This window comes from Indicator indicator, chromosome 14 (genome assembly GCF_027791375.1).
Source record: "Indicator indicator isolate 239-I01 chromosome 14, UM_Iind_1.1, whole genome shotgun sequence".
Classification (NCBI taxonomy): Eukaryota; Metazoa; Chordata; class Aves; order Piciformes; family Indicatoridae; genus Indicator; species Indicator indicator.
Genome location: NC_072023.1, coordinates 23506343 through 23518890, shown reverse-complemented (window position 1 = coordinate 23518890; position 12548 = coordinate 23506343). Strand labels below are relative to the sequence as shown.

At 42.6% G+C, this 12548-nt stretch overlaps 1 protein-coding gene across 1 annotated transcript in view; it reads left to right on the top strand.

Annotated features, from left to right (window-relative positions):
- The first annotated feature begins 466 nt into the window (after nt 1-466).
- The window catches only part of CALD1 (caldesmon 1), a 160370-nt gene continuing 148288 nt past the window's right edge, over nt 467-12548 (top strand). Inside the window, exon 1 of the mRNA XM_054386507.1 lies at nt 467-495. The gene's annotated coding sequence lies outside the window, so the exon portion shown is untranslated. The remainder of the gene's footprint in view (nt 496-12548) is intronic.

Here is a 12548-nt window from a genome sequence, read left to right as displayed (position 1 = left end):
TGTTTGTGAAATTGTTCTTAGTCCTTCGTAGTCCGCTCACGATGGAACTGTGGTGTGGTTGAGGTTCTTCTAGAGAACAAACAGTGAGAGTATTTCAGTCACCTTATTGATATTGAAAATTATGTTGAGCTCAATTCAGAAAAACTTTTCTTTAGGACAGTGCAAACACAAGGAGAACAGCAGAAGAGGGAACTGTCTACTCTGGGTGATCCTGCTTCAGCAGAGGGGTTGGATTTGATGGTCTCTGGAGGTCTCCTCCAACTTCTAACATTCCATGATTCTATGCTTTAAAAAACCTTCACAGGGGTATTGTTCAAGAAGAGTTTACTAAAGAAGACTGAAGTATGTGCAGTATTTACACCACTGCTAACCAATGTTCTTTGTTTTCTCTTTCCGTACAGTGACCACCTCTGTGTTTTGGAGTCATCATTCTGAATTTAGCAGCAGCTGGTTGGTACCTGAAAAGCTCAGGATATTTCCTCTGATTGCCTTCCTGTGAGTATGATCAAAGTAGTTACCTCCACTTTCCTTGCCTCTAGCATTCAGAAGGTTTTACTGTGTTGGGTTTTTTTATTTCTATTGAGACATTCATACTGGATTCCACATCCCCCCATACCCACAGGGTGCTTGCTTGCTTCTTTGTGGACTGACCCAAACCCCTCTCAAAATTAATGGGTGGCCCTGCAGGCAGACCCTGAGCTCCTCTTCCTCTAGGATCGCTGTCACCAGAGATTGCTTTCTTCAGAACTGATAGCAGATGTAAAGGATCCCATCTTGAAATCAGAATCTTTGAATTTTACTGTAATAATTTTGTAGTCATAGGGATGTTCTTTTACTAGGTGCATTTATTTCTCTACTGGATTTCAGTAAAGGTGTGTTTATTTTGCTTGCATTGGGAGTCTTAAAATCATATTTACTTGTGGTAAGATTCTGTGCTGGTGTTACTGTCCTGTTCTGTCTTCTGCTTCTTTTTTTTTTTTTTTTTTTTTTTTGGAGCAAGCAGGCCCTGAGGAGCTTGTGAGAGTCCAAGTAACCATGTTTACTGGTTTACAAGGCTTAGACATTTTTTACAAACATTGTTTTTCACTGCCAGAACAAGTGAGGGCCTCACAAACCATTTAAAGAAGGTGTTTATAATGTATAAACTTCAACCCCTCAATCTATGGAAATTCCAGACTGGAGACAAACTGAGAACTGGCTTTAAGTTTAAGCAGTGCCTATGACATCAGGCTGATGAAGTCATAAATACTGCACTGAGGTCAAGGCAATTCCTTTAGACACCACCACCATCTTTCAAATAAATCAGGGTACAGGGAGCTGCTTATTTTCTCTGAGTGACCATATTCTCTGTGTGCCTGGACCTTCTCTGCTCCATTCCCCCTCTTTTTGGCAACAGCAGCGTGGAGGAGGAGAAACACATGGCAGCAGGCTGAACACTGGTTGCATTGACTTTCATCTCCAGCAACTTATCCCCCCCATCAGGAATGCTGGGTCTGGGCCTGGTTTAATTTTTTTTCTGTCATTGTCCTTGGGGAAGGGAATTTAACTTTGCCTATGCTTCTGAGAAAGTTTTTAGCAAGTACTGAACAGGCTGATAATTGTTGCAGGCTGTTCTCTGCCCTGGTTGCTGTTTCAGAGTTTTGCATTACTTTCTAGCCCTTTTTTGCGGGGGGAGAGGAGCCTGAAGCCAGATGCAGCCTGGGATTTCTGGTTTGCAGGTAAATGTTGAGACTCCAGAATGAGGATTTATTTCTTCCATATTCTAAAACGACCCATGAGACACTTCTAGTGAGGTCACTCTATGGAAGTTTCCATGTCCTTCCTTAGGTGGTACACTTATACATGTAAAAATTTGACCCAAGGAGAAAAAGACCATGCAGTCCAAAAGCCAGTGGGGTCAGAAATGCAAGGGTTCTCCCCAGGATATTCAATAAGAGCAATGACTGTCCTCCAGAGTTTTTCTGACAGCTCAACAAGTGGAATTGTGTTGGTAGACATGTCTGAGCACACAGCCCGTGGTGTTGAAAGAAGGCACTTTTGTCCCTCAGAGCTAAGGTTATGCTTCAGTGTATTTCTGAGCTGGTGCTTCTGCTTTATTTTGATGCATAAATTGCCTCTGGAAGTCTGTCCTTCAGGGACTCATTCACCTATTCCAAGTGCAGGGATGCAGAACGAGTCGTCTGTCTCATGCTGAAGTCTCTGTGGTTCTTGCACAGTGCTTGTCCAAGTGATGGAAGGATTCTGTCACAAAGAAGGAAAGGCAAAATCACAGAGAAGGAAAGGCAAAATACTTTCCACATTTAACTTCCTCTTTCACTTTGTAAAGCTGACCAAACAGAGGGGTGGTGCTTAGGGGACATAAATGCAAATACCATGAAGAAGGACATTAGATGCCTCTGGAGAACCATTGAAGCAAACTATGTGCACCAATACACACATCTGAAAAGTTAAAAACAAACATCATCTCTGTTCAGTCCTGGAGACAAGGCAGGCCTCTTCATCTCACACACAGGTCCATGAATCCTGACTGCTAGCCAAGCAAGGGAGTCCTATTATGGATCCTGGGTGTTAGAAACAAAGAATACAGGAAAATACAGGTTTTGCACTTTAGCTTTATACAATTACCAATTAAACTGCCCCTTAAGAAGGGAGCAAGTAATGTTAGTGATTTACAGAGCAGTTTGGGCAAACCAATCTCTAAGCCAAATTCTTCTTGTTGTGTGAGCCAAGACAGTTGCTGGGACTGCCTGGAAGAAAGGGTCTGCTCACCCTGTGGCGACCAGACAGGGCTTGAGCAGGAGACAGGATCACACAGGCTCACAGGATGTTAGGGGTTGGAAGGGACCTCTGGAGATCTTTGAATTCAACCCCACTGCCAGAGCAGGACCATAGAATCCAGCACAGGTCACACAGGAACACATACAGATGGGTCTGGAAAGTCTCCAGAGAAGAAGACTCCACAACCTCTCTGGGCAGCCCGCTCCAGTTCTCTGTAACCCTCACAGTAAAGAAATTCTTCTTCTGTTGAGGTGGAACCTCCTGTGCTGTAGTTTCCATCCATTGCCCCTTGTCCTATCACAGGGTGTAACTGTGAGAACAAAAGCAGGAATATAGTTTAATATTGTAGTGACAGTCCTGTAACTCTTCTGGTAGTTCTTGAATGTGGTCAAATCTGACTTTGGAAAACAACCTGAGATAGGGTTATATGAATTATGTTCCAAAAGAAGAGATACCCTGTAAGGTTAAGGGTCAAAGTCACTGTCTAGTGAGTGGCTGCTTTCCATCTTGCTTGGAAGCACACATTTTGTTAAAGTCAAGATATTTGCCACTAGGAAACAGTGTAAGATCAGCTTTTCTCTCAGATATTCAAGAACTAAAGCATTTCTGTAGAGTCTCTGAAGATGTTTTCTATGGGTTTAGTGGGATAAATGAAACTGAGATGAGCATCAGGGCTGCCTTCTCTCTGCTTCCTTCCATCCTCCTTCCTGCTTGGAAGAAGAGATGCATCACTCAGGCTTGCCTGAGTAACCCTGTACTTTTTGGAACTTTAGGTGACTTGTATGTGCAGCTGAGGTACTTTTTAGTAAAACACTTTTTTTTGAGAGGCAGATGAGGACCTGGTAGTTTTTTTCTTTGCTGCATGCCTGAAGAGGTGTTACAAGCAAGTGGAGTTTTGTTTAGTTGAATGCCAGGGGATTAAGCTTAAGAAGTAGTAGTGTCACTCTTCCTGATGCATTTCACAGTGCCATGAAAATGTGAGGGCTGCAGAATTCAGTTGCTGGGCATCATTTGCTTGAAAACCTTATTGCTTGTAAGACATTTGGAGCTAACAGGCCACTGAAACAGAAACCCAGACCATCACTTAGATATAGAAAGTTATGCTTCATTTGAGGGTGAACCAAAACAAGTAACCCTGCTGTGGCTTAATCCAAAATTTTGGATGAAGAACATTTTCTGTTTTCCAGGAATTGCACCACCTAGGAACTGTAAAACTGACATATTGAGTAGCTGAAGAGGAATCTGCTTCTAATAAAGGATGACTTGCTTGACAGAGGTTTAAGAACATCTGAAAAGAAAAAAAAAAAAAAACCAGAAATCTGAACAAGCATAAGGATCATATGTAGGGTCAGAGTCACTGCTGTGCTCAGAGTGAAGGGAGTGGAGTTGATTATCTGCATCTTCCCAGTAGGTAGAGAGCAGATATAGCTTGCTGGAGAGGATGTGGCAGAAGCATGCTGAGCTTTGGCTCTGTTTGCTGGCAAGGAGTACATCAGAGAGTAGTGCCAAGCATAGCTGAGGCACAGCAGAATCTGTATCTTACTGTCTTCTGTGCAGTATTAACCTTCTAAGGCAGGAAATGAGTGTGCTTGGAGGAAAGATAGGCTGGGAGCTGGGATTCTTCAGTCTTCATTGACAATCTTTCCTTCTCAGCTCCATCACAATAAGCTCTCCTGTCATTTTAAAACAGCATTGCTGATACTGCTGCTTTGAACTTCCCAGAGAGGTTGGTCACTTGGTGTACCTAAGTTTATGATGCAGATTGATCTCTCTTCAATGAATGGGGCCATTTGTAAAGAACTCTGATAATCATTACACTGTGTAGCACTAAAAATAAAACAAACAAACAAACAAAAAAAAAAACCCAAACAAACAAAAAATAACCACCTAAAAAAAAAAAATCCTACTTCTCAGAATCACAGAATTAACCAGGTTGGAAAAGACCTTCAAGATCATCAAGTCCAACCTGCCACCCAACACCATCTACTCAACTAAACCATGGCACTAAGTGCCTCATCCAGGCTTCTTTTAAACACTTCCAGGGACAGTGACTCCACCACCTTCCTGGGCAGCACATTCCAATGGCCAATCTCTCTTTCTGGGAAGAATTTCCTTCCTAACATCCAGCCAGGATGTGATGAGATTTTCCTTGCTTACATTTCAGTGATGCCTTCAGACTGTGGGATTAAAGAGCCTTGGTCAGATATTCCTAGATGATCTCAAAGTGGGAAATAGCTGAAATCTCCAAAGGATATTGTCTCTCTAACTGATTTAGACTCAGGTGCTGTGGAGGGTAGCCTCAGATACACAGCAACACTGTTAGATGTTTTTTCTGAACTGAGGATGAACCCCCAGGCTCTGGAAGTCCCCCCATGCCTATTTTCCAAGAAAAGCCTGAGCTGAGCTTTGCAGCTTTTTCTCACACAAGCACTGTGGGTTTGGAGCTGTGAAGTCTTTGGCCTGACTCTCACTTGCACTGAAGTCCCTTTACACACTTCAGGCATTCTGCTTCAGGGATCTTAAAATGAGAGTAGATGACATTTAGTAGCATAAATGAGAAACAGGTCTCTTGAAAACAGAAAAAAGTGAAACTGGTCTTCCCTAAAATGTTGAGTTCTGACCTTGAAAAAGCCCTTAAAGTGTCTGCAGGCAGACTGGAATATATATATATATATATATGTGTGTGTGTGTGTGTGTGTGTGTGTATTTTAAGGAGAACAGATACTCCAAACTGCAAGAAATTATCTGAAGCAAGTAAATTGTAATTTTTTCTTCCCCTCTTCTTTTTAAGAGAAATATTTTTTTTCCAGTTACACTTGATAGCCACATCTCTGTCTTAAAGCATTGTTTATTTGTCACAGAACTTCAGAGCTGCTGGTGTCAGTTTCTTACACTTCTTTAGGAAGTTTAACATTTTTTAGTTAGTTAGTTATTTTTTAATTACTAGTTTGAAACATTTTCATCCATTCTGGTTATGTCAAACACATTAAAGACTCCATTTGCATTTTGAGCATTGGGGCCTTTCTCATGTGGCAGGCAGTGTTTAAATACGTTTCGAGAAGGGGTGGGAGGCACACAAATCTGTCGTCCATCAACTGGCATTAAGTCCAATTCTGAGAGTCTGATATAATCTGGATCTGACTGTTAGTGCAGACATGATACAAATGAGCTGTGACTTTATGATACCAGCTGTTTCCCTGGCAGGGTAAAAGGGCACATAACTAGCATAGCATCTTTTGTTGAAAGCCATGCTTCCCTTTGTTAAACACGGGAGCCTCAGGCAAAAAATCTTAGTCCTTAGTTATGTGACTTATGCAGCCTGCAACATGTTCACAGAGCTTGGGGGGCTTTTTACTGATGTTTTTCAAAGGCAGGGTTATCAGCAGTGGTTTTTTTTTTCTTTTCTTCCCCCTACTTTTATCACTGAAAGACAAATCCCTCGTGTTTTCGCCTCCTGTTAAAGGTGAAGATAATCTGAGTGCTGTTTTCCTTACAAGTACAAAGAAAACAGTGAACAGCAAAACCTGAGGAAAGACAGGGGGAAAAAAAAAGAAATAAATCACAAATCTTGAAGTAAAATTTAATGTCATTATTTTTTTAAAAATAATGAATTCCCACCAGTTATTCTTTTTTTTTCCTTACCAGAATTTCTGTGCAAACTAGGTCTACACAGTCCTTAACAACCTACACACTGAGTCTACACAGTCCTTAAACTACACACTAAGTCTACACAGTCCTTAACAAACTACACACTGTCTACAGTTTTGAACAAACTACACACCAAGTCTACACAGTCTTTAACAAACTACACACTAAGTCTACACAGTCCTTAACAAACTATACACTAAGTCTACACAGTCTTTAACAAATTACACACTAAGTCTACACAGTGTTTAACAAACTACACACCAAGTCTACACAGTCTTGAACAAACTACACACTGAGTCTACACAGTCTTGAACAAACTACACACCAAGTCTACACAGTCCTTAACAAACTACACACTGAGTCTACACAGTCCTTAAACTACACACTAAGTCTACACAGTCCTTAACAAACTACACACTGTCTACAGTTTTGAACAAACTACACACCAAGTCTACACAGTCTTGAACAAACTACACACCAAGTCTACACAGTCCTTAACAAACTACACACTGTCTACAGTTTTGAACAAACTACACACCAAGTCTACACAGTCTTTAACAAACTACACACTAAGTCTACACAGTCCTTAACAAACTATACACTAAGTCTACACAGTCTTTAATAAATTACACACTAAGTCTACACAGTGTTTAACAAACTACACACTGAGTCTACACAGTCTTGAACAAATTACACACTAAGTCTACACAGTGTTTAACAAACTACACACTGAGTCTACACAGTCTTGAACAAACTACACACCAAGTCTACACAGTCCTTAACAAACTACACACTGTCTACAGTCTTGAACAAACTACACACCAAGTCTACACAGTCTTTAACAAACTACACACTAAGTCTACACAGTCCTTAACAAACTACACACTGTCTACAGTCTTGAACAATCTACACACTAAGTCTACACAGTCTTTAACAAACTACACACTAAGTCTACACAGTCCTTAACAAACTACACACCAAGTCTACACAGTCCTTAACAAATTACACACCAAGTCTACACAGTCCTTAACAAACTACACACTAAGTCTACACAGTCTTTAACAAACTACACACTGAGTCTACACAGTCTTTAACAAACTACACACTGAGTCTACACAGTCTTTAACAAACTGTCAGCATTAGCTGAATATAGTTTACTGAGGTAGCAGATTAGTCCTGACACAGGTGTAGGGGACACCAGAGCCAGCTCTCTACAGTCACATCTTGGATCTTGACTCATTTCTGGTGCTAGGCAGCTGCATGCAGCATCTCATCCAGCATCTGAGCAAAGAGGTTGCCAGGAGCAGAACTGACACACCTAAGAACTTTGTGTGGAAGGAGCCAGGAGGTTCCTTTGTTACCAGAGCTCATTAAGCCTACCTCCTAAACTGAAAGGGCTCTGAGCAAAACCACTTGGGTGACTTCACATCACTGTACATCTGTATCCCCACTGTGTGTCTGTATGACCTCAATGAATCCCCTGATTCCCTTAGCCAATATGAGCTGGTTGTAGCCAAGTGAAACAATGTGATTTATTAAGCAATCAACTAAATCTTACTTTTCCTCACTTGACTAAAGGGAAGATTTTAAACTTTCTTACTACAGGTAACAGTCTCACACCATTTGAACCCATTGGGACAGGGCTATATTAAGAATGGAGTTATGTCATTAGGACCTTGTGTCTAAGTGGGAGCGTTATGAGGAGCAACATTTAGGCTAGGGCTACAAGGGAAGCAAAACTGAGGCTGAATATCTTACAGACTTTCTTAGATCAATACTGACACTAAGATGAGAAAGAAAGCATCTCAAAAGGGGTGTCCTTCAGAACTGTTTTTTGGGGGTTTTTTTCTTTCTTTTTAAGGGCCTGTTCAGTAACTTTAGGACTATGAGCAGTGTGAAGGGCGTTGCTCCTTCCGTGTTGTAAGTGGTGTTGCACAAAGGAAGGATGCCACTGCTGAGATGAAGGGGGGAGACTTCTCTGCAAGGCACAATTTCTATTTAGGACAGATGGAACTTAGAGTAACCTGATGGCATTTTGGCCATGGTAGAAATAATCACCAAAAGGTCCAGGCTGGAAGGGACCTATGAAGGTCATCCAGTCCAACCTCCCCATAGCCAGCAGGGACATCCCCAACTAAATCAGGTTGTCCAGGGCCTCATCAACCCTCACCTTGAATATCTTCAGGCCTCAACCACCTCCTTGGGCAACCTGTTCCAGTGTTCCACCACCCTCATAGTGAATAACTTCTTCCTGATATCCAATCTAAATCTCCTCTTCCTTAGTTTGAAGCATTGCTCCTTGTCCTGTCACTGCAGGTCTTTGCAAACAGTCTCTCTCCATCCTTCTTGTAGCCCCCTTCAGGTACTGGAAGGTTGCTATTAGGTCTCTCTGGAGCCTTCTCTTCTCCAGGCTGAACACCCCCAGCTCCCTCAGCCTGTCCTCATAGCAGAGGTCTCTGCTCCAACCCCCTGATCATTTTCATGCCCCTCCTCTGGACCTGCTCCATCAGGTCCATGTCCTTCCTATATTGAGGGCTCCAGACCTGTACACAGTACTCCAGGTGAGGTCTCACCAGAGCAAAGTGTCAGAACCACCTCTCTGGATCTGCTGACAATGCATCTTTTGATGCAGCCCAGGATGTGATTGTCCTTCTGTGCTGCAAGCTCACACTGCCTGCTCCTGTCCAGCTTCCTGCACAAGTCCTTCAGGTCCTTCTACCTGGAGTACAGAGTACTATTGAAAAAGGTACAGCTCCAAATCCTCCTGAAGATGTGGAAAAGAAAAAGATAGGTGGGCACAGAATTGTAGCAGGCATGTTAAGTGTTGAAAAATACTAACTTCTACTCCTAAATTGTATTTCAAAAGGCCATTTTAGGTTGTAATAGCTACTCTATTGTTCATGCACTGCTGGTGATAATGTGAAGCACAAAGCAGAAAATTCCAAGTGCTAATAGATAGGTCTTGGCCATTCCTGGTGCAAACATGCACTTCTACTATCTAGCATCTCTTTCTGAAATGATATGAAGTATTTGTATAGAATGTTTTAACATGATGCTCTGAGTGTCTGGAGAACATCTTGTTTCCATGACTGTGGAGAGCAGTATGTCAGCAATCAAAGGTCCATACATGACATTCAAAGAGCAAACCTCCACCACAAAAAAAATTCTATATTCTGAATTGATTTTTTTGTTGATGTAAAAAAAAAAAAAAAAACATTCCCCTTGGCCAGCTTTCTGTTTATATCCCTGTTTCTGGTTATATCCCTGAAAAGCTGGAGTATGTCCAAAGAGAGCTTAATGTATCCCTTCCGTTCATGCATCCAGGCTGAACGTGGGAGCACAGGGATGGCCACGGATGCAATTAGAGTGGAAATGTGTAGGAGATGGAGAACATGTTTATCTCTGATGTGCAGTAACCATCAAGAGGAGACAGATCACCCAGAAAACTTAAACCAGTAGCATTTAACAAGCAAATGATGTGCTATCCAATGTCTGAGAGCTGCAGAAAACATCATCACAGTTGACTTTGACAGCCATAATGTTAGAACTATCACAGCCTCCTGAAATGTATCCAGAACATCTCATAGTAACTAGAGTAATAGGAAAACCCTGTGGAGAAGGACCTGGGAGTCCTGGTGGATAATAAGTTCTGCATGGGACAGCAATGTGCCCTTGTGGCCAAGAAGGCCAATGGGATCCAACAGAGAGCCACAAGGACAATAGGACAATTAGGGGACTTGAGCATCTCCCCTATGAAGAGAGACTGAGAGCCCTGGGGCTGTTTAGTCTGGAGAAGAGAAGACACAGAGGGGATCTGATCAATGGCTATCAATAGCTGAGGGGTGGGTGTCAAGTGGAGGGGGCCAGGCTCTTTTGGGTGGTTCACAGTGATAGGACAAGAAGCAATGGGTTCAAACCAGAACATAGAAGATTTCAGCTCAACATGAGGAGAAACTTCTTTACAGTGAGGGTGACAGCACTGGAACAGGCTGCCCAGGGGGGTTGTGGAGTCTCCTTCTCTGGAGACTTTCCAAACCCACCTGGATGCATTCCTGTGCAGACTCTCGTGGGTGATCCTGCTCTGGCAGGGGGGTTGGACCTGATGATCTCTTGAGGTCCCTTCCAACCTCTGATATACTGTGAGACTGTGATACTGTGAACTTGTTTAACTTATGAGGGCTAGGAGCCTTTTATTTTTAATGATTATTTAGTACCACGCTCTGTGACTTGTCTCTTTGGAAGACTGCAGAAAACCACTTTATTCTCTGTGACTAAAAAGGGGCAAAACTGACCTTGAAAGTGAGTAAACATTAAGGACTTGCTTCTGCCAGCAAGCTGCACTAATCCTTATACAGCTGTGTTGAAGATATTGGGCTGGTTAGTTTGAAAAAGTGGAGGCTGAGAGGAGACCTCATGGCTCTCTGCAACTACCTGAAAGGAGGTTGTGGAGAGGTTGGTGCTGGTCTCTTCTCACAGGTAATTAGAACAAAAGGGAATGGCCTCAAGCTGCAACTGTGTAGGGAGTGGCTTCAAACTGTGACTGGGTAGGTTTAGGCTGGATATTGAGAAAACATTTTTTCCCAGCAAGAGTCATCAGGGATTGGAATGTGCTGCCCAGGGAGTTGGTTTGAATCACCAACCATGGATGTGTTTAAAGGTCGTTTGGATGTGGTGCTTGGGGCTATGGTTTAGGGTTCTGGGTTGGGCTTGGTGATCCTGAGGCTCTTTTCCAACAGAATCTGTGATTCTGTGATATAGGTTCTTTTCTTTTTCTTTCTTTTCCTATCTCCTCCTTTCAAGTTTCTTTCTTCTTTTACTTCCTTCCACACAGCCCAAAGCAAAGACTTCTAAGCAATGGTCTTATTCAAAGTATGAGAGCTGGCTGCAAACCCAAGGAGATCTAACCTCACTTCAGTTTGAAAAAATCTTGCTTTAGGGAGCCAGAATCCCTGCATTTAAATTACTTAATTTGCAAGCAGTCTGAATCACACAGCAACAACAGAAGGTCTGGCTAGCATATATGGTACATATGTTTGTTCTTTAGGCAGTAAGAAGAGAATTCAGAACTGGAGGTCATTTGAGTTACAAGTACTTTGGGGAATACACAATAAAAACATAAAAAAAAACCATAATGCCCCAAACATTCCTAGTCACAAATGTAGTTGAAATGGGTTTGTTTATATGGCATGGAATTGCAAAGGGCCACACTAACCAGGCTTTACACAATGTGGCCTTCTTTCAAATTAATCTAAAATATTTTAATCCCTCTGGAGTTCCTTTATCCTCTGCATCTGTGCTGTAGTGGAGACACATTTTTAGCATTTCTTCAAGGAAAATTACCTTCCTTTCCCTCCAACTGTACTCAGCAAGGTCAACGGGGCACTGTTAGCTGCTATTTAAACATCTGAGATCCATCAGATAGCTGCACAACAGAAAGAATCATCATAAAAGGTCTAATGAATCCTGACTGTTAGCCAGGCAAGGGAGTCCTATTATGGATCCTGGGTATTAGAAACAAAGAATACAGGAAAATACAGGTTTTGCACTTTAGCATTATGCAATTACCAATTAAACTGCCCCGTAAGAAGGGAGCAAGTAACGTTGGTGACCTACAGAGCAGTTCGGGCAAACCAGTCTCTAAGCCAAATTCTGAAGCTGTTGTGTGGGCCAAGACAGTTGCTGGGACTGCCTGGAAGAAAGGGTCTGCTCACCCTGTGGGGACTGGACAGGGCTTGAGCAGGAGACAGGATCACACAGGCTCACAGGATGTTAGGGATTGGAAGGGACCCCTGGAGAGCATTGAGTCCAACACCCCTGCCAGAGCAGGATCATAGAATCCAGCACAGGTCACACAGGAACACATCCAGATGGGTCTTGAAGGTCTCCAGAGAAGAAGACTCCACAACCTCTCTGGGCAGCCTGTTCCAGTGCTCTGTGACCTCACAATGAAGAATTTCCTCCTCATGTTGAGATGGAACCTCCTGTGCTGTAGTTTATATCCATTGTCCCTTGTCCTATCACAGGGTGTGACTAATCAGAGCCTGTCCCCTTCCTCTTGACACCCAGCCCTCAAATACTTAAAAACATTTATTAAATCGCCTCTCAGAGGAGACTGGAGGGAC